At 45.6% G+C, this 25,609-nt stretch overlaps 1 protein-coding gene across 4 annotated transcripts in view; it reads left to right on the top strand.

Moving 5' to 3' along the window:
* The window catches only part of LIMS1 (LIM zinc finger domain containing 1), a 124,028-nt gene that overhangs the window by 43,009 nt on the left and 55,410 nt on the right, over nucleotides 1–25,609 (top strand). The window contains exon 1 of one of the 4 annotated variants that reach the window (XM_073590492.1): nucleotides 9,375–9,502. The exons of the other annotated variants lie outside the window; for them this stretch is intronic. The gene's annotated coding sequence lies outside the window, so the exon portion shown is untranslated. Of the gene's footprint in view, nucleotides 1–9,374; nucleotides 9,503–25,609 lie in introns of those variants that run through there. 4 annotated transcript variants of the gene reach the window in all.

A 25,609-nucleotide genomic window follows, 5' to 3' on the forward strand; every position in this document is an offset into this window, starting at 1 on the left:
ATCCTTAAAATTTTACTTTTAATGAGAACAAGTTAAAAAATGTTCAAATTTATATGACATAATAAGGAATAAAACAGTGTGTACCTACTGAGCCCTAAAGGGCCTGTTCCTTCTGTAGACATATACAAGTCTCAAGAGGTTTTAAAAGCTCTGTGACCGACAGGAAGGTTTTTTACGAGACATTTTGCTAACTGTAGGACAACAGGAGTGGTGTATCTCTGCACGTGCTCCTGCCCGAAGGACCATGCTGGAAAAACCAAACTGGAACTACCTGTCTGTATTGGGGAACATCTTGGAGACATTAGGAGATACACCACTCGCGCCATATTAATACAGTACATGGGGGTGATTTGGGTTCATTATTCTTTGCAGTAATAGAGGTTATTGCTCCCTAGGGGAGACTAGGGGATTGGGATAAGAAGATTGTACAACGGGAAACAAGGTGGATCTATCTGTTGAGATCCATGAGTCCTTTAGGCCTACATGAGCAGTTGTCCTTTACAAGCTTCATTTAAGGTCGCTTGGTGCGCTGTATGGAAACTCTTTCTGCCATGTATATTTATACCGATTTATTGTTCGTCATGTTGGTTGACAGTTGTGACTTTTTTTTGAATTGTATATGTTCTTATTTTATGTTGTTTGTAATGGTATAGTAATTCTGGCTGTGGTTACCTCACTCATCTTAAGAATACTTAATGTTAAATTATCTTACAATGCTGTGGTGCACAACAGAACATGAATGAACACAAACACCTAGGGGTCAGTTACCGTATGCAGCTTTATTTGCAATTTGGTGCATTCTTTGGAGTATCAATTTATGGTACAGGCACTGATGTGCGTTCCACACTGCTACTACTTCGTTATTCCAAACCTCATTTTGGCTTGGATATGTCATTTCCGGTGTGTACCCCATGGCGGAACGCACTGTGTCTCACTTTGTCATTTCCACGTAGTATTCTAGCTGGAACGCATCTGCGTTCCACATAGTCATATGACATTGCATAATTTCCAGAAACATATGCGTGCCGTGTACATTCCTGCCTCATGATTCGCAGGTGTATTTTGATGATGCCCCTATAAAAGCAAGGCGGTTGAGTGGCTTTTTCGCAGCATTTTCATTGTGCGGCCATTATACCCCCTGATGAACCCCCGTTATTCCCATGGGGGGGAAACGCGTCGGGCATTGCTTTGGAATGTCGCTTTCTGAATAGATATATACAACAAAGTCTGACAACTACACATGGTGAAATAACCATGTACAGGGCTGGATTAATATATCCTATGATCAATGTTACATAGACCCTAAACAAAAGTGATGATCAAAAGGCGGTGATCTCATAAAAAAGGTGGATAATTTATTAAATATCCAATTGCACAACCCCCAATGTGTAGCCTCAATCGGTCCTATATAAATGCCACATACATATAAGCAGCCCATACTTAACTATAGGACATACATTTCTGTCCATAACGCTGCCACGCTGCACACCATCATTAGCCCATTAATCTCCTCCTCCCCACCATACACAGAATAACGGTACAAATACCTAGGGATATGAGGGTGCAGCGTACTGTCTCCTCCCGGTCCTGCACGTCCGCCCCGACGCGTGTTTCGGACACCTTCTTCAAGGGGCCTGATTGGATATTTAATTAATAAATTATCCACCTTTGTGGGTTGTTTTTCCCCACTATTTGCAAATTTTTGTGGTATTATTATTGTGGTATCAATTTTGTGTACCTATGTAGCGGCATCTCTTGGGATTATTGATTAATCCGATATAACTGTCTCTCTGAGTCCCTGTGCGTTGTATGAGTTATGTGAGTGACAAATGTTTTTGTACAATTCCACCTTGTCTGATATTTGGTGATATGAATTTTAATAATCGTGTAAAGTATAGCGTGGCACTACTACAAGGTGAATTTTAATAATGTCCTAATAAAAAATATATTTTTTATGAGATCACCGCCTTTTGATCATCACTTTTGTTTAGGGGCTTTCTGAATAGATCCTGACTGGGGCCTCAATTTTGTTATGGGATTCCTGGCTACTATGATGATGTACTCCGGCAAATAGAAGAGTATGTGATTATTTGATCTATTGCACTGTGATCTTAATTATTTTTGTCACTTGTTTTGCCATACTAATCCCATTATGGATTAGGTTTGATTGTAATTCAGATTATCTGTGGAACCCTACATTGCCAATACCTTTTGGGACCGTGATAAATGATTATTGCATCCTGTTTACCCGTATTTATATTTGAGTAATTTGTGTCAATATTTCTTCATTAAGGGTAATTTGCTTTAAAGTGATTTTTTTTTTTTTTTTTGTCAGAGTACAACGCACTAAAATTATCCATCTAATTAGTCTATTGAGACAATAAACGTTTATTAATTGACATTTAGTTAACATCATTTTTGAATTTTTTATTTTTTTATTTTTCTATATTTACTCCTTTTTGGGCTTTTCACACGTGTATTGGGGTTTATTGGGACACTTTATTTTTATTTTCTCCATTTGTGAGGATTTCTAGGAATATCAGGCTGAGCCATCGAGGAGTGGGGGCTCCTACGGCAGAAACTTGGGGTGTCAACCTCCACTTCCAGGCAGGGCTCCGTATAGTGACCCTGTAGGGCTCAGTAGGTACACACTGTGTTTCATTCCTAATTATGTATGTCTTATATAACTAATAATAACTTTATTTCTATAGCGCCAACATATTCCGCAGCACTTTACATTATAGAGGGGACTTCTACAGACAGGGGCGGCGTCAGCACCCGGCGTACCCAGGCAAGTGCCGGGGCCCTGACATGATGGGGGGGGGGCCCACTCGGCACCTGAACAAGTTTTTTTTTTTTTTTTATTATTTATAAGTCCGGGGTCAGTCCCCCCACCCTCCGCCCTCCACAAAACATCATACTCACTACTATCTTTTTTTTCCTGTGAGAGCACGCGGTCCACATGTTACCGCTCATTAAGGTCATGAATATGGACGCCATTCCACTCCCATAGGCGTGACGCCCATATTCATGACCTTAATGAACGGTACCACGTGACCGCACGCTTTCACAGGAAAAATTTAGCAGTGTCTGGACTCAGGTGAGCGGTGTTGAGAATGAGCGGCGGGGCTGGGAGGAGAATCAGCAGGGGGGGCCGGGGGGAATGAGCCCAGCCCCCGGGGGAGATGAGAGTGAGCCGGGAGGGGGGAATGAGCCCAGCCCCCGGGGGAGATGAGAGTGAGCGGGGGGAATGAGTCCAGCGGGGGGAGATGAGCCCATTATTCTCTATGGGCATTATATGGTGCCCATTTTATATGTATGGAACATTATATGGGGCCCATTATCCTGTTTGGAGCATTATATGGGGCCCATTATCCTGTATGGGGCATTATATGGGACCCATTATCCTGTATGGGGCATTATATGGGGCCCATTATCCTGTATGGAGCATTATATGGGACCCATTATCCTGTGTGGGGCATTATGAGGCCCATTATCCTGTATGGAGCATTATATGGGGCCAATTATCCTGTATGGAGCATTATATGGGACCCATTATCCTGTTTGGAGCATTATATGGTTTCCATTATTCTGTATGGCGCATTATATGAGGCCCATTTTCTGTATGGAGCATTGTATGGGGCCCATTATTCTGTATAGAGCATTATATGATGCCCATTATTATGTAAGGAGCATTATATGAGGACCCTTCTGTAAGAAACAATATATGGGGCCAATTATTCTGTATGGAGCAATATATGGGGCTCATTCTGTATGAAGCAATATTTGGGGCTCATTATTCTGTATGGAACATTATATGAAGCTCATTATTCTGTAGCAATATGTAGTGCCCAATAAACTGTATGGAAGATTATGCGATGCCCAGAATACTGTATGGAGTTCTATACTGTCCGGTCTTAAATGAAAACTTTTGAATCCCCACTAGGGCACGCACTGTGTTCTGCAAGGATTTGCTGGTTTCTGAGCTATTGTTGAATGTACAATAGAGATCACTCATGTAATATAAGAAGTGATATCTTTGGCATTGTGCTATACCTATATTTCTTTGCCGTATCTGTGCATCATGAATTGCGGTACGTGTTAGAGGCCCACTGAGACACTTTCGCCTGTGGCCCACAAAAACCTGGAGCCGGCCCTGTCTATAGACAATAGACCTTACAGCATAACAATCACACAGATCATAACAAATACCAAGAGGAATGAGGGCCCTGCTCGCAAGCTTACAATCTATAATATAAATTTGAACATTTTTTAACTTGTTTTCATTAAAAGTTAAATATTAAGGATCCTTGTTCTCTGGTTTCTTTGACTTTCTAGGATTCTGCTTTGTTGTTTTCTTGGTTTTGCTCTGTCAGACAAACCATGTGTGAACCTGGTCTAACTTATATAAATTTGACACCATTTATTTCACAGACTCTCATAGCATTCTCCTTTTACATTTTGTTTTTCTCACATGGTTTTTTTTTTTTTTTTCTTATAACTCTTTATGCCATGAAAATTGCTATCATGTATTGGTTTACAATCTCCAGCTTCCATCTTGGCCAGGAGTGGCTGAGTATAAGATTTCCTTTTAAGGATACCAAAACGTGGAGTTCTCCTTACCATGAATGACGCATCGCTCCTGGTCCGGTAGGGGGCAGCATTGCCTCAGTAAAAGCATATTATCAGCATCTGTATGGGAGGAATACAGATGGAAAAACACTAGCAATACAGTAGTATAATAATATACACAGAAGTCCAATGCTATATATACAGTCATGGCCAAAAGTGTTGAAGTTGTTCCAGAAAATGACATATTTCTCCCAGAAAATTATTGCAATTACACATGTTTTGTTATACACACACGTTTATTTCTCTTGTGTGCATTGGAACAGCACAAAAAAACAGGGAAAAATAGGCAAATTGTACATAATTTCACACAAAACCTCAAACCTGCTGGAAGACCCAGGACACAAACCCAGCTTTTTGACACTGTGCACTACAATGCAACCCAAAATACATTGGTAATCTTTAGAGTTCATGATGCCTTGCAGACAAACAAGGCACCCAGTGCCCGAGGCAGTAAAACAACTCAAAAATATCTTTTAACCTCCAATTTGTTTGACTGTAGGTACGGAGTCCTTTTCTCTGTAGGCCTCATTCTGTTTTCTGTAAACGGCACAATCATGTGCTTTACCAAAAAATTCTATTTTGGTCTCGACTATCCACAAGACGCTTTCCGAGAAGGATTTTGGCTTACTCACATACATGTTGACAAACTGCAATCTTTGTCTGTGTCAGCAGTGGAGTCCTCTTGAGTCTTCTGCCATAGTATTTAATTTCATTCAAATTTCTATGAATAGTTTGCGTTGTGGATGTATTGTCCCAAGAAAGCTCTTAGTTATCTTAGGGGTAAAAATGAAGCAAGCCACCCATACATATGCAGACTAATGTCAGCCGAACCTTCAAATATTTTCGGCCAACAGTCTATGTATGGGAGCCCTATAGACTGTTTATTGTCAGGGAAAATATTGATCCACAACTTCTAAATTCTGACAGCCGAATGTATTCTCTTCCAGAGATAAGCCATTGGCAGATATGTCTGCTCCCTCATAGAGAGATCACTGGTGCGCTTGGATGAATGAGCATTCCTATTTATGGAAGAGCTGATTGAGATTGCGCTCTGCCAAACCATTGTTCAGATATCCATGTGATGTGTATGGCAGGTTTAAGATCTCTAAGATGGCATCCAATATACAGTACAGACCAAAAGTTTGGACACACCTTCTCATTCAAAGAGTTTTCTTTATTTTCATGACTATGAAAATTGTAGATTTACTCTGAAGGCATCAAAACTATGAATTAACACACGTGGAATTATATCATTAACAAAAAAGTGTGAAACAACTGAAAATACTGTGTGTCTTATATTCTAGGTTCTTCAAAGTAGCCATCTTTTGCTTTGATTACTGCTTTGCACACTCTTGGCAACTGTATGTATGCTGCTATTTGTTTTCTCATGTTTGAGAAATTCAGCGGAAAAGCAAACTTTTTTGTAAGAAATCTGATGGGCTTCTACATATGACGGGTATTGCACTAACAGGCAATACAATACTTATATGTACAGTAGGGTGATGACAATTTTAAAAATTTTGCAAAACGAAAATGAAGCCCCTTACATTGGAGTAACAATTGCATTCAAATGACATTAGTATCATCAAATTTGTAAAATATTCAAAAAAGTTCCCCCTCTTTTTCAAAAGATTTTTTGTCTTTTAATTTTAATCTTTAAAGAAAATATCTTTCTAAGTTGTAACAAAAAGTGGTATTTTATTCACATCTATAACATTCTGGAATATTATAAAATATTTTGGAACTTAGTATTATCTTTTCATTTTCAGTGCAAAGCTTCAAGTTTTACGATCAAGAAGTGCATTCAGAAAATGTCTTCTAGAAATTCCAGTAACAGTGTAAAAGCAAACAGGTCTATCTGGACGAGGAATCTGCCCTCCTATTGTCAACATAAAAGATGATAATGCAAAATTGCGTGTCCTTTTTTGGCGGAAAAATACCATTTTTGCCTTATTTCATTTGAATGAAAGGGGGAACTTTTTTAAAAAACAAAAAAAAGCAATACTTATACTTAAATAACCCATAAAAGTTCCTCCATTGCACATGGTTTCATAAAAAAATTTTTTTTGTCATTACACTAATGTACAGCTTTTAAAATGTACTTTGTTTCCACCTACTTTTTTGAGCAATTCAAGCAAAAGTTGCTTCAGGAAACTCCAGTTTTGGAGTTTTAGGCTGTGTGCACACGATGCAGATTTGCAGCGAATCCACAGCGGATTTTACCGTGCAGAAACGTTGCATATCCGCATTGTGATGTACAGTAGCCTTAAAATCAATGAAAAAAAAAACCGCTGTGCAGACGCTGCGGATTTTTCCGCGCGGTTTTCCTGCAGTACAAAATCCGCAGCATGTTACTTCTTTTGTGCGGTTTTCCATCTCCCCTGTCACCAAATCCGCAGGGGGAAAACCGCAGTGGAAAACTGCAAGAAAACCGCAGGAGAAATGCAGGTCATTTGACCTGCGGATTTCTTTCATTCTGCGCGGAAAAATCCGCAGGGCCAAAAAGTCCGTATGCACTCAGCCTTAATTTTCCTGAAGTGGTTTTGAACAATTTTTTTTTTTTTTCCCTGAAAGTGTTCTTTACAGCCTTTTGAATGGACAGCATGTAGTTTGGTGAGGTTATTTTCCAGATCCTCTAGAAAGAAGGGATATGCACTTACTTATTTTTGCCAGAAGTCTTTCAATAACTGTTCAGGGGGCGCCCCCTCAAAGACTTCGTATACACAGAAAAATGGATTTTGCATAGAAATTAATTAGAAGAGTTTTTCACGAAAGTCTGAAACTTGTTTGAAGAGTATTTTAGAGATTATCTGCATAAAAAAAACCTGTGTGAGAAAACCCTATCCGGTATGTGCACACAACGTCTTTGTCAGGTGAATTCCTCATAGAATCTGCCTAAAAAAGCACCGCAATAAATGAACATAATGCAGAGCAATGTCAAAACTGCATTAGGCCTTCTTCACACGTCCGTTTTTTATGTCCGTATGTGGTCCGTTTTTTTTTTTTTTTGTTTTTTTTTTTTTTTAGGACTGTAAATGTGGATATAAGCACACCTATTGTATTCAGTGGTGGTGTGCACATATCGAGTTTTCCACACGGACTGTGTGTCCATTTGAAAAACATGCAGACGTGTCAGGGGTTTTTTTTTGCGCAGCAGGGACAAATTGAGTTCTGCACACATACACACTGATAACACACGAATGGCATCAGCGTGACACGTACCTGGGAAGAAACGGTACAGTTCGCGCTAATCCCTGGAACCGGCTGACTTCAGCAGCAGATGTGTACCTCCTGTGTAAGAGAGAATTAAATAAAACACCATAGTTTCCCGTGCAATTTTTCATAACCAGCAGAGGGAAAGCCCACAGCTGGGGCAGATGTTAATAATCTGGGACAAGAGACCATACTCCATAAGGTTTCCAGGCTAATAATGACAGCTCACAGCTGTTTACTTAACCTGACCAGCTGAATTTATGGGGAACCCCAGAAATAAAATAAAGTAGGGTCCGCCTATAAATTTAAGCCAGCAAAGGCTAAACAGAGAGATGTGCGTTGCCGCCCCCCAGAAATGGCACATCTATAAGACACAAAACTGATTGTCACATACCATGTAACTTACATCGCTGATGCTCTTTTATCCTCTACTAAGCATTTTAAGTGAATAAAAAGCTATGTTTGTTCACAAGATTCGTCAAGCTGTTTTTGTTTTTTTTTCTGTTTTGTGATCACTCCACGCCTTGACACAGCGTTTCTTGTGCTCCAAACACCTAAGGATGTCTATTATGGTGAGCTGGACTCATTTCTGCAGGAGATGGGAATACCCTTTTGCGCTTGCCATACAAGTTAGATGACTGCGGGCAGCCATATAGGCCAGCTCTCCCAGAAGAAAAAAGTGACCAGCAGCCTGAAAGCGGACATGCCCGATAGACATTTCCCCCAAACAATCAGAAAATCCCGGACTGTCGACTGTCTATTTTTCCTTCGCCTTTCTGGAGAACATTATACACCTATTGGTATAAAAGCAGTTTTCCAGCAAATGCCACTTCTGCATTGGGGGGGGGGGGGGGGTGAGAGGATATGCTGACATGGCACTTGACATATGTCATGCATGCATACGCTTTAATTAAGAGAACGACCAATTGAAATCCAGCAAGTTGTCACTGGCCCTCATGTAAGCAGAGACTTTTGCATTTTATTGCGGAAATGGATAAATCCCTTTTAAAGGGATCAGAAAGTAACCCCATCGTGACTAGTAAGCCATCTGTCAGCATTCTTACATATTTTTATGTAGAGATCTGATATGCCAGTCATGACAGATCTATGGAAGCCATATGCAAATAATTTGGGAGTGCACTAGGGGCGTGGTTAGATGGTTTCTTCCAAGTACATTGACTCCTTCAGTGCACTTCCAGCCTGATTTGCCTATGCCTTTTATACTAGGCTTCCTATGAGTGGCACATCTGCTCTCTACAAGAATAGTATAACTTCTATTAAGAGTCGAGTGCCTATGAGGTTTGTGGAAGCCACTTGTGAGAATTGTCTTGGAAGTCCTGGCAGTGATGGGGTTAAAGAGAGCGGACTGCTGCCAGTGCTCTTCACAATGTAGAGCTGTTACTGGATAATGAACGCCTGTTGGAGATTGCTGTGTATGCACTGATCAGCATTGCATGGTAAATGGTAAACTAGTAAATTAGGATCTTTCATGAGCTTTTCTATATGTGCGCGGCGCAGAGGAGGAAGCACGGCCCAGGAAACACATGTATGTGGCAATAGCTGTTGAGTAAATGTACACTTTGGAAGCTGTGCTCCTAGTCGCTGCCTTGAATGGAGGAAGCGTATGACTTGTGTCACTCATTGCTGGGCTCTGAAGGTATGTGTCTATGGAAAGTCGTCTGATGCTTGTTGATTTACGTAATGAGCTGTGAGACTCTTATTAAATACCAGTAAGGAAGTGCAGTGTATGCACATATGTGACATGCAATGGTTGGCTACTAGTCAGCACTTCTAGGTAGCAGCCCGAGAACCTGTGTGCTCTTATTACTGGCTATGTTGCATTGATGGCATACAGTCCATTCTATGCTCTTATGTGCTTCTCAGTTCTGACCTGTACGGCAGCCATACACCTTGGTGAAATATCTGCCGCCTTCACCAGGGCTGGCTGCCAGTCTGATATGTCTGGGAATAGGGGTAGGATCAGTCATGTTCCAGTTACTTATTTTTTACATACTAGTGTTGTGCTGCTGCTGCTACACTGTTCTGAGGGTCACTGTGGTTGTACCCCACTTATTAGGCATTGCTACCATTCTTGAGAAATGATATGTCCTCAACAAAAACATGTGGAAAACTGGCAAGCAATTTTTCCTTATAGGTGGTACTAGCAGTGTTTCCTCAAAGAGCTCCTTTAACAAAGTAAAGCAGAAACAAAAATATATTTTGCCTTGGTGGTCCACATGCTTTACTGCCAAATGAACCACCGGTATTATAAATGGTACATGGCCAGAGGACGGCCCTTGTAACAGACTGCACTGACATCTAACCATTTATTATGAATGTCCTCGTTGTCTTCATGATTACAAGGCCTATATAGAAATATAGAAAATACACTGAGGTGACGGGCTCTTTATAAGGTGCACGTATTAAAGAAAAGGCACTGGGACTAGCCGAACACCTCGTGTATAGGAGCCTCTCAGGGATGTGTGTGTGGTGTCACGTATAGGGATTTTAGATGGATGGACAGCACCTTTTAGGGGCTATGTATGCTCTCCTCTCTAGAAAGGGTACATCCATCAAGTGCCAGGAAAATATCTGTTGCTGTGTTTTGGTTTTTGAATATTTCAGCTTTTCCATTCCTAAGGGTGAAATCCACAGGAAACAATTGCCATTCTGCAGATTAAGGGTGTGTGCATACGTTGTGGATTCTGCTGCGGAATTTTCCATGCTGATTTGTCTAAATCCGCAGGTAAAACCGCAGATCAAAAGACCTGTGGTTTATCTGCAGATTTTCTGCGGATTAGCCTTCAGGTGCCAAGCGGAATCTGCACAAAGTGAAATGCTGCAGATTTGAAACCGCAGCAAATCCGCGCAGCAAATTCTGCACCGTGTGCACTGCAAAATTTTATTTCCCATAGACTAAAAGGGTATTGTGCAACGCAGCAGAAACTGCTGCGGATCCGCAGGGCCAATTCCGCTGCAGATTCCACAATGCCGGTTAATTTATACCCTGAATGAGATTTTCAAAATCTCATTCACTTCACTGCTACTTTGTTCCACTGCTGATTTTTTTTTTTTTTTTTTTGTCAGCAAATCCACAACATGTGTACAGTGTGTAAAAGGAACACTTGTAATCATTAGTTTATGTTAAAAAGAACCCATCCTGTCCGATAACACTAACCTGCAGTTATAGGGTTAATCTGCAGGTTAATAGCGTTTTGTAGGTGCCCAGCCCCAGTACTGAAACTTCGGCACTTGGGAGGAAACAAACTTTACTCCGGCTTTCAGGCATGCCCAGAGAAATGACACGTTCTGGCCCTGACTGACGGCCTACTCTGCAGTAATGCACTGTGAGCCGATACTTCCCCGCAGTGTAATATCAACATGCCGTGAATAAAAGCGATTCCAAAGGGTGTTTTTGTGGGGTTCATTTTACAGCCTTCATTATATGGTAAAAATGACCTGGAAACCTGATTCTCCAGGTAAGGCCGTGATCACCCATGCGAGAAACGGCAGAGTCTCGCATCTTAATACCTGGCACTGCCGCCGGCACTCGGGAGCGGAGCGTTCAGCTGCATGTATTGCTATGGAGCCGCACGCTCTGCTCCTGAGTACCGGCGGCAGTGCAGGCTATTAACATGCGACTCTGCCGTATTCCTCGCATGTGTGATCCTGGCCTTAGTATGATGATGGCAATACACCAAAAGCTGCAAAATTTCAACTCCCAGTTGCACAAAATTTTGGAAACTTTCAAAGATTTTACGCCAGTTTTCTGGTGCGAATTGGCCCCATTGCATGGAATAGAGGTTAGAACATGCGCTCCTCCTCTCTATGTAAGGGCTCTAGCACACGTCTGATACATGTGTGTGGGGCAACCGTGTTCTGCATCAGTACCACACGTGCCGACGCATGAGAAGCAGCGGTAGTGTTCGCTCTGTTCCCTTCTGCTGGGTGCTGAAGACCGCCATAATCATTCTCCCCTGGTCCATTTGCGATCAGCGCTAGCAAGGGAAAATGTTGAGAGTTGTAATCAACTGCTAACAGCGAGAGCAGGCGGCAGCTGATAGGAGTATTCTATACTATAAATAAATAAAAACGGTGTGGGTTCCCCTGTATTTTTTGATAACCAGCCAGGCAAAACTGACAGCTGCGGGCTTCAACCCCCAGCTGTCAGCTTCAGTAAGGCTGGTTATCAAGAAAAGAGGGGTCCCTATGCTTTGTTTTTTAAATTAAACGACGGAGATGGTGTGTTTCCACGGATCGTGTGTCCGTGGGGAAAATACGCTCACAAGTCTGTTTTTTGAATGGGTCTACGTGTGTAAGTGTCTTCAGTATGTTTGTTAGATGTGGTGAGTTTTCAGAGACACTGACATCTGAAAGAAATCTAAGGCCGGTTTCACATTTGCGTTAAAGGCCGCAGCGTCGGCCTGCGCACGGCCGCCGCTAAGCCCCGCCCCCTGCCGCGCCTCCGCCGGTAGCTCCGCATCCGGGCGCATGACGCTGCATGCGTCATGCGTCTCCTATCTTTATCACTGAGGACGCAGGCTGTGCGCAGTATGCGTTTGGCGGCGCCTGCGTCCTTTTGACGGTGTGCCGAGCGCAACCAAATTGCAACAGGTTGCGTTTGGCGCTGGTCGGTGCACCGTCAAAAGGACGCAGGCGCCGCCAAAAACGCATACTGCGCACGGCCTGCGTCCTCAGTGATCAAGATAAAGGACACATGACGCATGCAGCGTCTTGTGCCCGGAGGCGGAGCGACCGGTGGAGGCGGGGCGGGGCTTAGCGGCGGCCGTGCGCAGGCCGCCGCTGCGGCCTTTAACACAAATGTGAAACCGGCCTAAGACAGGGCTCTGCTGCTTCCTGCCTGCCCTTAGGGCTAGTTTATACTGGGCGACTGCAACTATTTTTTGATTGCTAATTGTCTGCATGCCAGGTGTTTAATAGTCTGTTTAGATAGGTTGACCGTTTTATGCACGTAGAACAGAGGTGGGCAATTTTGCCGAGGAGCCACATGAGCCTTGACTGTTTTGGAAGGCCAAACCAATAGGCTGAAATTAATCTGCTGAGTGTCAATACTAACATATTAATTATGATTAATTGTATCACTGAATATTGAGCACAATTAAGAGCCCATACATAGCCCCAGTGTATACAGCATGAGCCCCCACATAGCCTCCTGTATACAGTATGAGACGCGGCAGACGCTCTGCTTGATGCGAAGAAGGAAGGAATGATCCAACTCCCGGTACGTACCGTATTTTTTTGGTCTATAACATGCATCGGACCATAAGACGCACTTAGGTTTTAGAGGAGGAAAATAGGAAAAAAATTGAAGCAAAATGTGGTAAATTCTGTACTTGATACCCCCTATCCTGGTATATATGGTCCCCTCATCCCCAACCTGACACACATTCACGAATATTAATTTCTCAAATATCGGCACACGTGACGGCTGGCAGCAGGAAGGCTCTGGCTGACACTGCGCGCTACTGAAGAGAAATGAATACTCACAGATCTCTGCTATGAACAGTCCCGGTAAGTATTCCGGACACTGTACTCTGCTTCTGCTTATGATCGGCGTTTGATGTCCCCGCCATTCGCTGCTTACAAGCATTAAGCAGCTGCTGGCAACAGAGCAGGACACTGTGAGGGAGCGGAGGAAGACAAGTGTAAGGGTGTGTTCACACGTTGCGGTTTTTGCTGTGGGTTTTTCTGCAGAGAAACCGCAGCTCTTAGCAGAAACCGCAGGGTGAAATATTCCTGCGGATTCCTAGTTTTTGTTTAGCGGATTTGATGCAGGTTCTTATGCGTTGATAGAGAGAGAAAACACGGAATGCAGCTGCGGTTCCGCAAAAAAGAAGTGACATGCTGCAGAAAATAAACCGCAGCGAATCTGCGTGGAATTTTCCGCAGCATCTGCACAGGGTTTACATGGTACTGTAAGCCGCATGGAAGCTGCTGCGGATCCGCAGGACCAAATCCGCTGCGGATCCGCAGCAAAAACCGCAACGTGTGCACACACTTTAATGGTTTGGTTTTTTTTTTTAATCTTTTCTGATGGGACCAATCATACCAAGAACAGGATGTGGGCCAATCATACCAGAATGCCAGAAAGAAATGAATATTCATTGCCCTCCGTCCATGGGCATGGAATGCAGTGAATATTCATTTCTCTTTAGCAGCGGGCACAGGAGTTATACGCAGCCGCCGGCTCCTGCCTCTGTGACCAGCTGCTCCTCCACCTCCCCACCACAGCCAGAGCTGGTACATCCAGACTACAAGACGCACTCCCCATGTTCCTCCACATTTTGGGAGGAAAAAAGTGCATCTTATAGTCCGAAAAATGCGGTAATAGATAAAACCATTGATTTATTTATTCCATCATAAAATAAAATGTCCAAAAAACAACCAATTTTTTTTTTATCTAATCAACATCCATGATAACAAAAAAGGGGGAAACATGGGAGGAAAAAACGAAACGCGTCTGAAGGTTTTTCTCATGTTCCCCACATTTTTCTTATCATGGATGATAATTAGATTAAAAAGAGGAAAATATATACCGTGTATATTTTTTGGGGGGGACTATTTTATTTTATGATGGAATAAATCACTGGTTTTATTCATTACGTCCTGGGAGCTGGATCATTTCTTCCTTCATGTACAGTACGAGACCACCCACATAATAACATTTTTTATTTATATAGCGCCAACATATTCCGCAGCACTTTGCAATTATGTAGTGACATATACAGACAAATTAAATACCAGGTAAGACAGTTTAAACCAGAGGTGGGGAACCTCAAGCCCACTGGCAATTTACGGCAGTTGATCTTTTATGCTGCTCCTGGGCAGATTCTCAGGGACCGCAGTGCTTGGGCCAGCAGCTATATTTTGACGGCCGCTGGCCCTTTAATTTCTTCTGGCTATGAGAGCAAACACACACGGTGTTCGCTACTGAACGCTGAGGCGTGTGTAATGAAAGATTACGTCCAAACACAACACCAGTGTGAATGTCAGGATGTACTATGTGGGCACAGTTGGTATGCAATTTGTATGGCTCCCGAAGGATGGTATAAATATTCAAATGGCCCATGGCAGAAAAAAGGTTCCCCATTATTTGTTTAAACCATTACAGGAGGAATGAGGGCCCTGCTTTCAAGCCTACAGTCTACAAGGAAATGGGGAGGCACAATAGATGAAAAGTGCTTCTATTTCAGGCCAGTTATTCTAGTGAATAGGGATTTTCATATTCAGCTGCATGATCTGGTCATCAGCCAGTAAGTTTAAGTGCATGGAGGGTGTGGAGACAGATAAATAGGACTCTGAATAATATTTAGAAGAAGGGAACAGGGGAAAGTTAGGTTAGTGAGTTGAGGTGATAGGCTTGTTTGAACAGATGTGCTTTTAAAGCACCTGTCAGCATGGTTGTGCATAGAAACCTACACACAGTGTCAGGTCGGCACCGTTTTACTGAATAAAATGATACCTGGGTGATGAAATCCGTTATGTGCTTTTTTAATCCTGACGGCACCTGCGCATTAGCATTTATGGCATTCCAATAGATGCTACTGTGCAAGCACTTCCGTCGTCTCCTAGTTACTGCAGAAAAAATGAAATTACACTACATCAAAATGGCACCGTGGACTGCACATTAGCATCTATCGTGTACCGATAGATGCTACTTCGCAAGCGCCTCTGCCCGCCCCGTTTCGCTGCAGCCAAAACTTATTCTACCACAAAATGGCGATGGAGGCGGCGCATGTGCAGTAGCATCTATCGGTACCCAATAGATGCTAATGCGCAGACGCAGTCCACAGCACCATTTTGATGTAGTGTAAATTTCATTTTATCTGCAGCAACTAGGAGCCAGCGGAGGCGCTTGTGCAGTAGCATCTATCAGAACGCGATAGCTGCTAATGTCCAGGCGCAGCCAACGGCGCCATTTTGATGGTGATTTTGTTTCTTAAGATAATGGGCACTAACTGACAAGTGATAGTACGCAGGGGCCGCCATTTTGATGAAGTGATGTTTTTTCAAATACATACATTAGTGTATTCATTATACAAACTAGAGGGTAGCTCAGTGAGGGGGCAGTGACCTGTCAGCAGTCTACATTATGAATGTATACGAGGGGCTGCTGATAAGTTTTTGGCTTTACCCAGAAAGAAACGAGACATGAATATGAAACTTTATTCCACATACTCTCCACTGATGTCAATACACTTCTTACATCGGTATTACAAGTTCTGTAAGCCTTGAAAAAAGAGAGATTTAGGTTGTGCCTCAAACCAGGCATCCGTAACAGCCATGGCATCAGAAATGGTGTGAAATTTGGTACCCTTGAGATGTTTCTTCAGGTTTGGAAACAGATGATAGTCGGAGGGACTTCGATCTGGTGAATAAGGTGGGTGGTCAACCAGCTGGAAGCCCAGCTCCACCAGTTTTGACTTGGTCACTTGTGCAGTGTGAGCAGAGGTGTTGTCTTGCAGGAACAAGATTCCTTTGGACAGCTTGCCGCGCCTTTTGGCCTTCAGAGCTGCTTTCAATTGGTGCTAAAGTTCGATGTAATACCTTGCATTGATGGTGGAACCCTTTTGAAGGTAGTCCAATAGCAGCACGCCCTCCTTATCCCAGAACACAGAAGCCATCACCTTAGTGGCTGATTTTTGCACCCTGAACTTCTTTGGACGTTGAGAACCACTGTGCTTCCACTCTTTTGACTGCTCCTTGGTTTCAGGGTCATACCAATAAATCCAGGTCTCCATAATGACCAGTTGGTCCAGGAAGTTATCAGTCTGGAAATGCTGACAAATGGACCAGGAAGTTTTCACTTGCATGCTTTTCTGATCTGTTGTGAAACATTTGGGGACCCACTTTGCAGATAGCATCTTCATGACCAAATATTCATGGATATTTACCCAAACACGTTCACGGGAAATCCCCATGATGTCTGCTATTGCTTCAGTTGAAATTCGCTGATTCTCCAGTATGAAGTTGTGCACAGCATTGACTATCTCTGGAACAACCACCACTCTCGGTCGTCCAGGATGTTCCTCGTCGTTCGTGCTGAAGTGGCCTGTTTTAAATTTGGCAACCCAGTTCTTAACTGTAGAATATGAAGGGCATTTATCCCCCAATGTCTGCGACATATCATGAATATCCTTCGTGGACTTTTCTTGCAGAAACAAGAATTTTATCACTCCTCTGCTCTCATGTGCTGTGAATATCGCATTAGACTCCGCCATTTTGTTTTCCCGCGTGCATAGAGCACTGTTGCCATAAGCTAAGAACGCAAAATTTTGAAAACGTATATTACACATAAGGCTTTCATATGATGTAACCTTCGTCACCATAAAAACAAAAAAAAAATCACAGACTTGGCAACCCTTATATACAGTATGAGCTCCCACAAAGCCTAATATATACATACAAATATCTTATACACATAGAAAAAAAAACGCATACTCCCTTCGCTCCTGTTTTCTGGCTCTCTGCTCCTTCCTAAGCACTGACTCTCCGCCAGGGCTGTGGAGTTGAAGTCATGGAATCTGAGTCGGAGTCCATTTTGGTGGAGTTGGAGTCGGTATAAAATGGACAGACTCCAACTCCTAAAATATGTAATAAATTGTTTACAGTGCAGGATGTGCAGTAAATATTTTAATAAGAATTTGGGAAAGTTATGAAATGTCCTATAAATGTCTGTTGCTGATCTAAGGCTTTTAGTTGAGATGAATCTGTGCTGCACTTTATGTACATGCTCAGTAGTGACAAGTGCTGTGGGGTCGGAGTCGGGGAAATTAAGGAGTCGTAGTCGATGGTTTGGCTTATCGACTCCATAGCCCTGCTCTTCAAAGTGCACAGTTGATGCAATGAAATTGTCATTGTGTCAGTAACCCCTCCTTCACCAAAGTATTCACCGTTGTCTACATCCCGAGGGTGCGATATTTGTGACAGTAGGCAGCGAGGTTATGGTGTGGCTCGTGGGCGAGTGATTCGGCTCTTCGACTGTCTGTTCCGCAGGCTGGAATGGAGTAACCAGAGGTCTGAATGTGCCCAGGTCTAACATAGATTATCATATTATCAACAGTATATTACCTGTTTACACAGAACAATGCGCTGCCGACAATTATAATTTTTAGGTAAGCTTAACCCCTTTTCTGAAATTGGGCATGAATTTACGCCAATGTCGGACGCCCTCCCTTTAATGTGGGCTACGACGTTGAGCTCACATCTTTCCCAGTACATATCAGCTGTTTTGAATAGTTGAATAGTTGACATGTGCCCGGAACAGCCGCAGGTGGAACCACAATCCACCCGTGGCTATTAACCCGTTAAATGACAGCGGCATTTAACATACACTTCTGGCAATCCTGTCGGAAATCTGCCCACCGGTGACCACCGTCACATGATCGCAGGTCATCGGTGGGTTGGCATAACATTCGGAGGTCTCCGACAATCAGAGGTGCCCTGGAGACCTCTATGGTTGTCAGTGCCGGATTGCTATGAGTGCCGCCTGTTTTTTTTCCTGTTTTTGAATACACAGAACCAATGGGGTCATTCAAAAGTACAACTCGTCCCGCAAAAAACATTCCCTCACATGGCCATACTGACCAAGTTATGGCTCTGGGAAGAAGGGGAGCAAAAAATGAAAATGTTAAATCAAAAATTCCTCTGGTCGTTGAGGGGATAAAAATCATTCTACCCAATGGACAAGGATTATTAGCAACCTGTTTAGACAGGCCGGTAATTTAGAAATGAGCTCTCCCGTGATCAACTAGTGCAAATGTGCCCTTGTGTAGCGCACTACTGCCAGAGGCTACCCCACGTCCACGTTACATATTACAACAGGCTCTTTCAGGACTTCAGTGACCAAATACTTACTACTTATTACCCTCTAGGCAAAAATGTCACGTTTTTTAGGAGTTCATTCTGAGAAATGAAGACGAGTCAGCCACAGAGCACAGACTTTTATTCATGGCTGATTCTCACATGCTCATTAAAGTGAGTGATTACTATGACATGCATCACCCCAAACACTGTGGGGCCGGGTCATATGATATCTGATCACCTAGCAGTACTGATAATGGCAGGAAACCTGTCATCCCTCAGATTAACAGTCACTAGAACAGAAGCATTTCTAGCTTTTTCTGAAAACCAAATACTTTACCTAAAAAAAAAGTCATGGAAAACTTCTGTTCAGTCCTAACCTTACAATATTGCATTTTTTTTTTTTTTCAGCCTCCAAAGTGGAGTTAGCCTGGTTAGCTCGGATCATCATCACTGCTGCATCATCTCCTTTCTCTCTGCCTCTCTCGGGATCTGATCACATCTGCATTGGAGACTTTGATTGCAAATTGCCATGCAGAATTTGTAAAAAAAAAAAAAAAAATGCAGCGTTAATTTATCCAGCAAAATGGACAACTTATTATATTCTACCTTAATGCAGTCTGACGGGCCTTTTGGTGTCAATATGACTGATCTTCCCTTCTGTGTTTGACTTTTATTATGACACCTAAAAGCAGATGTGAACAAAGCTTTTGTGGTCAGTGGCCGAAAACTGGTTCAAACAACTGTTTAAAAAGAAAAACTGTCTTTGTTGCCCATTGCAACCAATCAGAGCTCTGTTTTTCAATTTTTCAAACCACTAAAAAGTTGCACTGTGATTGGTTGAATCTTATAGGCAACAAATACATTTCCTTTTCCTTTTAGGGTACGTGCACACATTGAGTATTTTGCAGATTTTCTGCTTCGAAAACCAGAGTGTTGGCAGGAAAAAGAAAGTATAAAATACATGCGTTTTTTGCACAGTAAAAAATAAGTAGCATGAGATTTCAGAAATCTGAAAAACGCGCTGGAAAAAAGTGGCAAAAGGGCAGTGTGTGTACAAGCCCTTAGGCAGTTTTGCTAAATTGGGGATCAACAATCTAGGGGTGTATAAGTAGATAATAGGACCTGGGTGAGGAGGGTCTCATGTCCAATTCTGAATGGAAGTTTTCTTTTGATCTGAAGGTTCACCTTTTAAGTGAATGTGTAAAACTTTTTTCCAATTGGGCAATGACGACAATGTTTCAAAGCGGAAACCACTTCTGAAAATGCCAGTCTTTTTTTTTTTTTTTTTTCTTCATATGTTTTTTTCTAGCAAAGACCTTACAAAAGACCTTTACAAGTGGAATAAAGGTGACACCAGCAATTAAATAGGAAAGGGTTCTTTACAGTTGGAGCAGTGGAATGCTCTACCACAAGAGGTAGTAATGGCAGACATTATAACTTTTAAAAAAGGGCTGGAAGGTTTCTTCACTACACATAACATTGTGGGTTAGGCCGGGGTCACACTGGCGAGGAATACGGCCGAGTGAGAGGCGCTAAAAGCACGCATTAGACACGGACCAATGATTCTCTATGGGGTCCCTCGCACCAGCCGTATATTTCTCATCCGTATTCTACGGTCCGTGCCAATCATAGCATGCTGCGATTGTCAGCGTACTACGCCCGTAGTACGCCAATGCAAGTCTATGGGTGCGCAAAAAATTCGGATTACACACGGACCACACGTGTGACTTGCGAGAAATACGCACCCGGTGTCTTTTAGCAAAGCCCGCAGTTCAGTGCGCTATACAGTAAACTCACACTGACAGGTTTAATAAAGAAACGAATCGAATGAATAGATATATACACATAGAATATATATATATATATATATATATATATATATATATGCATTCTATGTGTCTATTCTTTGGTTTCTGTTAGAAACCCTGTCATAGGGCTCCATTATATGTCCATTTTGAAAGCCTGCAAGAAAATCTCGCCATACGGATGCCATACGGATTACATACGGATGCTTACATGCGCAAAATACGCGACCACACCTTGATTACGGATGACATACGGAGCACTGTTTAGGGGCCATTCATCCGTATTACGCATGTAAAATACTGACCGTATTTTGCGCCGGTTAGTGTGACCCCGGCCTTATAGGTAATCTAGCGATAGAGAATGCATAACTGAGAGGCTGAAATTGATGGACAAAAGTCTCTTATTCAAATTTTATAACTATGTAACATGGGGAGGTATAGGCTTGGGGAGTGCTTTGACACTTATAGAGCAATTAAAGTTGTACGGTTTTCTAATGAAAGTCTTCTGAATCCTTACTGTGTGCCAACTGCAAAGCCATCAAGATTCTCCCATGTTATGGGCGAGAGCAGGTGGTCACATGAAGACATGTATGGGATCTGCATAGTTCCAGTCACATTCCAACTAGACGTGCTCACCTTTGATAAACAGTGGTGAATTGAGCGAGGCACATGACGTGGTCATATGACCGCCCGCTCTCATTGTCAACACTGGAGCATCCTGAAAAAGTGCAATGTAAAGGGAAGCTGTGATGTAAAATAACGCAGATATGGGGTTAATCTGCAGGTTAATAGTGTCAGAACGCTATGCTGTGCCGGCACTGAGTCCCGCTGCTGGTAGGAAATGAATGTTATTCCCTCTGGCAGCGTCTGCTTCCAGGCTTAAGGGGGGCACCGCCACGGTTTCAGTTATTGGTTGGTGTATAGAGGGTGACAGCTGTAACCGCGTCCCGGCTCTGACTGACGGCAGGATTAGTATTAGCACCAGCTGTTAGTGCCAAAAGTACGGTTACACTAGGCTATTATTTATTTAGTACCATTAATTCAATGCTGCTGTATACGAGAAGGGGTTACATCCAAATTACACATCACTTACAGTAAATAAGCTAACAATGACAGACCAATACAGGGGGAGAGGACCCTGCCCCTGCGGGTTTACATTCTACAGGCTGAAGGGCTGGTGATACAGAGGGGAGAGGACCCTGACCCTGCGGTCTTACATTCTACAGGCGGTAAGGCCTGGTGATACAGGGGGAGAGGCCCCTGCGGGCTTACATTCTACAGGCGGTAAGGCCTGGTGATACAGGGGGAGAGGCCCCTGCGGGCTTACATTCTACAGGCGGTAAGGCCTGGTGGTACAGAGGGGAGAGGCCCCTGCGGGCTTACATTCTACAGGCGGTAAGGCCTGGTGGTACAGAGGGGAGAGGACCCTGCCCCTGCAAGCTTACATTCTACAGGCTGTAAGGCCTGGTGATACAGAGGGGAGAGGACCCTGCTCCTGCGGGCTTACATTCTACAGGCGGTAAGACCTGGTGATACAGGGGGAGAGGACCCTGCGGGCTTACATTCTACAGGCGGTAAGGCCTGGTGGTACAGAGGGGAGAGGACCCTGCGGGCTTACATTCTACAGGCAGTAAGGCCTGGTGATGCAGAGGGGAGAGGACCCTGCCCCTGCAGGCTTACATTCTACAGGCGGTAAGGCCTGGTGGTACAGAGGGGAGAGGACCCTGCCCCTGCGGGCTTTCATTCTACAGGCGGTAAGGCCTGGTGGTACAGAGGGGAGAGGACCCTGCCCCTGCGGGCTTACATTCTACAGGCGGTAAGGCCTGGTGGTACAGAGGGGAGAGGACCATGCCCCTGCGGGCTTACATTCTACAGGCAGTAAGGCGTGGTGATACAGAGGGGAGAGGACCCTGCCCCTACGGGCTTACATTCTACAGGCAGTAAGGCCTGGTGATGCAGAGGGGAGAGGACCCTGCCCCTGAGGGCTTACATTCTACAGGCAGTAAGGCCTGGTGGTACAGAGGGGAGAGGACCCTGCCCCTGAGGGCTTATAGTCTACAGGCGGTAAGGCCTGGTGATACAGAGGGGAGAGGACCCTGCCCCTGCGGGCTTACATTCTACAGGCGGTAAGGCCTGGTGATAGAGGGGGAGAGGGCCCTGCCCCTGCGGGCTTACAGTCTACAGGCAGCAAGGCGTGGTGATGCAGAGGGGAGAGGACCCTGCCCCTGCGGGCTTACATTCTACAGGCGGTAAGGCCTGGTGGTACAGAGGGGAGAGGACCATGCCCCTGCGGGCTTACATTCTACAGGCAGTAAGGCGTGGTGATACAGAGGGGAGAGGACCCTGCCCCTACGGGCTTACATTCTACAGGCAGTAAGGCCTGGTGATGCAGAGGGGAGAGGACCCTGCCCCTGAGGGCTTACATTCTACAGGCAGTAAGGCCTGGTGGTACAGAGGGGAGAGGACCCTGCCCCTGAGGGCTTATAGTCTACAGGCGGTAAGGCCTGGTGATACAGAGGGGAGAGGGCCCTGCCCCTGAGGGCTTATATTCTACAGGCGGTAAGGCCTGGTGATAGAGGGGGAGAGGGCCCTGCCCCTGCGGGCTTACATTCTACAGGCGGTAAGGCGTGGTGATACAGAGGGGAGAGGACCCTGCCCCTGAGGGCTTAGTCTACAGGCGGTAAGGCGTGGTGATACAGAGGGGAGAGGACCCTGCCCCTGAGGGCTTATATTCTACAGGCGGTAAGGCCTGGTGATAGAGGGGGAGAGGGCCCTGCCCCTGCGGGCTTACAGTCTACAGGCAGTAAGGCGTGGTGATACAGAGGGGAGAGGACCCTGCCCCTGCGGGCTTACATTCTACAGGCGGTAAGGCCTGGTGGTACAGAGGGGAGAGGACCCTGCCCCTGCGGGCTTTCATTCTACAGGCGGTAAGGCCTGGTGGTACAGAGGGGAGAGGACCCTGCCCCTGCGGGCTTACATTCTACAGGCGGTAAGGCCTGGTGGTACAGAGGGGAGAGGACCATGCCCCTGCGGGCTTACATTCTACAGGCAGTAAGGCGTGGTGATACAGAGGGGAGAGGACCCTGCCCCTACGGGCTTACATTCTACAGGCAGTAAGGCCTGGTGATGCAGAGGGGAGAGGACCCTGCCCCTGAGGGCTTACATTCTACAGGCAGTAAGGCCTGGTGGTACAGAGGGGAGAGGACCCTGCCCCTGAGGGCTTATAGTCTACAGGCGGTAAGGCCTGGTGATACAGAGGGGAGAGGACCCTGCCCCTGCGGGCTTACATTCTACAGGCGGTAAGGCCTGGTGATAGAGGGGGAGAGGGCCCTGCCCCTGCGGGCTTACAGTCTACAGGCAGCAAGGCGTGGTGATGCAGAGGGGAGAGGACCCTGCCCCTGCGGGCTTACATTCTACAGGCGGTAAGGCCTGGTGGTACAGAGGGGAGAGGACCATGCCCCTGCGGGCTTACATTCTACAGGCAGTAAGGCGTGGTGATACAGAGGGGAGAGGACCCTGCCCCTACGGGCTTACATTCTACAGGCAGTAAGGCCTGGTGATGCAGAGGGGAGAGGACCCTGCCCCTGAGGGCTTACATTCTACAGGCAGTAAGGCCTGGTGGTACAGAGGGGAGAGGACCCTGCCCCTGAGGGCTTATAGTCTACAGGCGGTAAGGCCTGGTGATACAGAGGGGAGAGGGCCCTGCCCCTGAGGGCTTATATTCTACAGGCGGTAAGGCCTGGTGATAGAGGGGGAGAGGGCCCTGCCCCTGCGGGCTTACATTCTACAGGCGGTAAGGCGTGGTGATACAGAGGGGAGAGGACCCTGCCCCTGAGGGCTTAGTCTACAGGCGGTAAGGCGTGGTGATACAGAGGGGAGAGGACCCTGCCCCTGAGGGCTTATATTCTACAGGCGGTAAGGCCTGGTGATAGAGGGGGAGAGGGCCCTGCCCCTGCGGGCTTACAGTCTACAGGCAGTAAGGCGTGGTGATACAGAGGGGAGAGGACCCTGCCCCTGCGGGCTTACATTCTACAGGCGGTAAGGCGTGGTGATACAAAGGGGAGAGGACCCTGCCCCTGAGGGCTTAGTCTACAGGCGGTAAGGCGTGGTGATACAGAGGGGAGAGGGCCCTGCCCCTGAGGGCTTATATTCTACAGGCGGTAAGGCCTGGTGATAGAGGGGGAGAGGGCCCTGCCCCTGAGGGCTTATATTCTACAGGCGGTAAGGCCTGGTGATAGAGGGGGAGAGGGCCCTGCCCCTGCGGGCTTACAGTCTACAGGCAGTAAGGCGTGGTGATGCAGAGGGGAGAGGACCCTGCCCCTGCGGGCTTACAGTCTACAGGCGGTAAGGCGTGGTGATACAGAGGGGAGAGGACCCTGCCCCTGCGGGCTTACATTCTACAGGCGGTAAGGCGTGGTGATACAGAGGGGAGAGGACCCTGCCCCTGAGGGCTTAGTCTACAGGCGGTAAGGCCTGGTGATACAGAGGGGAGAGGACCCTGCCCCTGCGGGCTTACCTTCTACAGGCGGTAAGGCCTGGTGATACAGAGGGGAGAGGACCCTGCCCCTGCGGGCTTACATTCTACAGGCGGTAAGGCCTGGTGATACAGAGGGGAGAGGACCCTGCCCCTGCGGGCTTACATTCTACAGGCGGTAAGGCCTGGTGATGCAGAGGGGAGAGGACCATGCCCCTGCGGGCTTACATTCTACAGGCGGTAAGGCGTGGTGATGCAGAGGGGAGAGGACCCTGCCCCTGCGGGCTTACAGTCTACAGGCGGTAAGGCCTGGTGATACAGAGGGGAGAGGACCATGCCCCTGCGGGCTTACATTCTACAGGCGGTAAGGCGTGGTGATGCAGAGGGGAGAGGACCCTGCCCCTGCGGGCTTACAGTCTACAGGCGGTAAGGCCTGGTGATACAGAGGGGAGAGGACCATGCCCCTGCGGGCTTACATTCTACAGGCGGTAAGGCCTGGTGATACAGAGGGGAGAGGACCCTGCCCCTGCGGGCTTACAGTCTACAGGCGGTAAGGCGTGGTGATACAGAGGGGAGAGGACCCTGCCCCTGAGGGCTTAGTCTACAGGCGGTAAGGCGTGGTGATACAGAGGGGAGAGGGCCCTGCCCCTGAGGGCTT

The sequence above is a fragment of the Dendrobates tinctorius genome, unplaced genomic scaffold (genome assembly GCF_039654945.1).
Source record: "Dendrobates tinctorius isolate UK_male_01 unplaced genomic scaffold, ASM3965494v1 ptg000117l, whole genome shotgun sequence".
Classification (NCBI taxonomy): domain Eukaryota; kingdom Metazoa; phylum Chordata; class Amphibia; order Anura; family Dendrobatidae; genus Dendrobates; species Dendrobates tinctorius.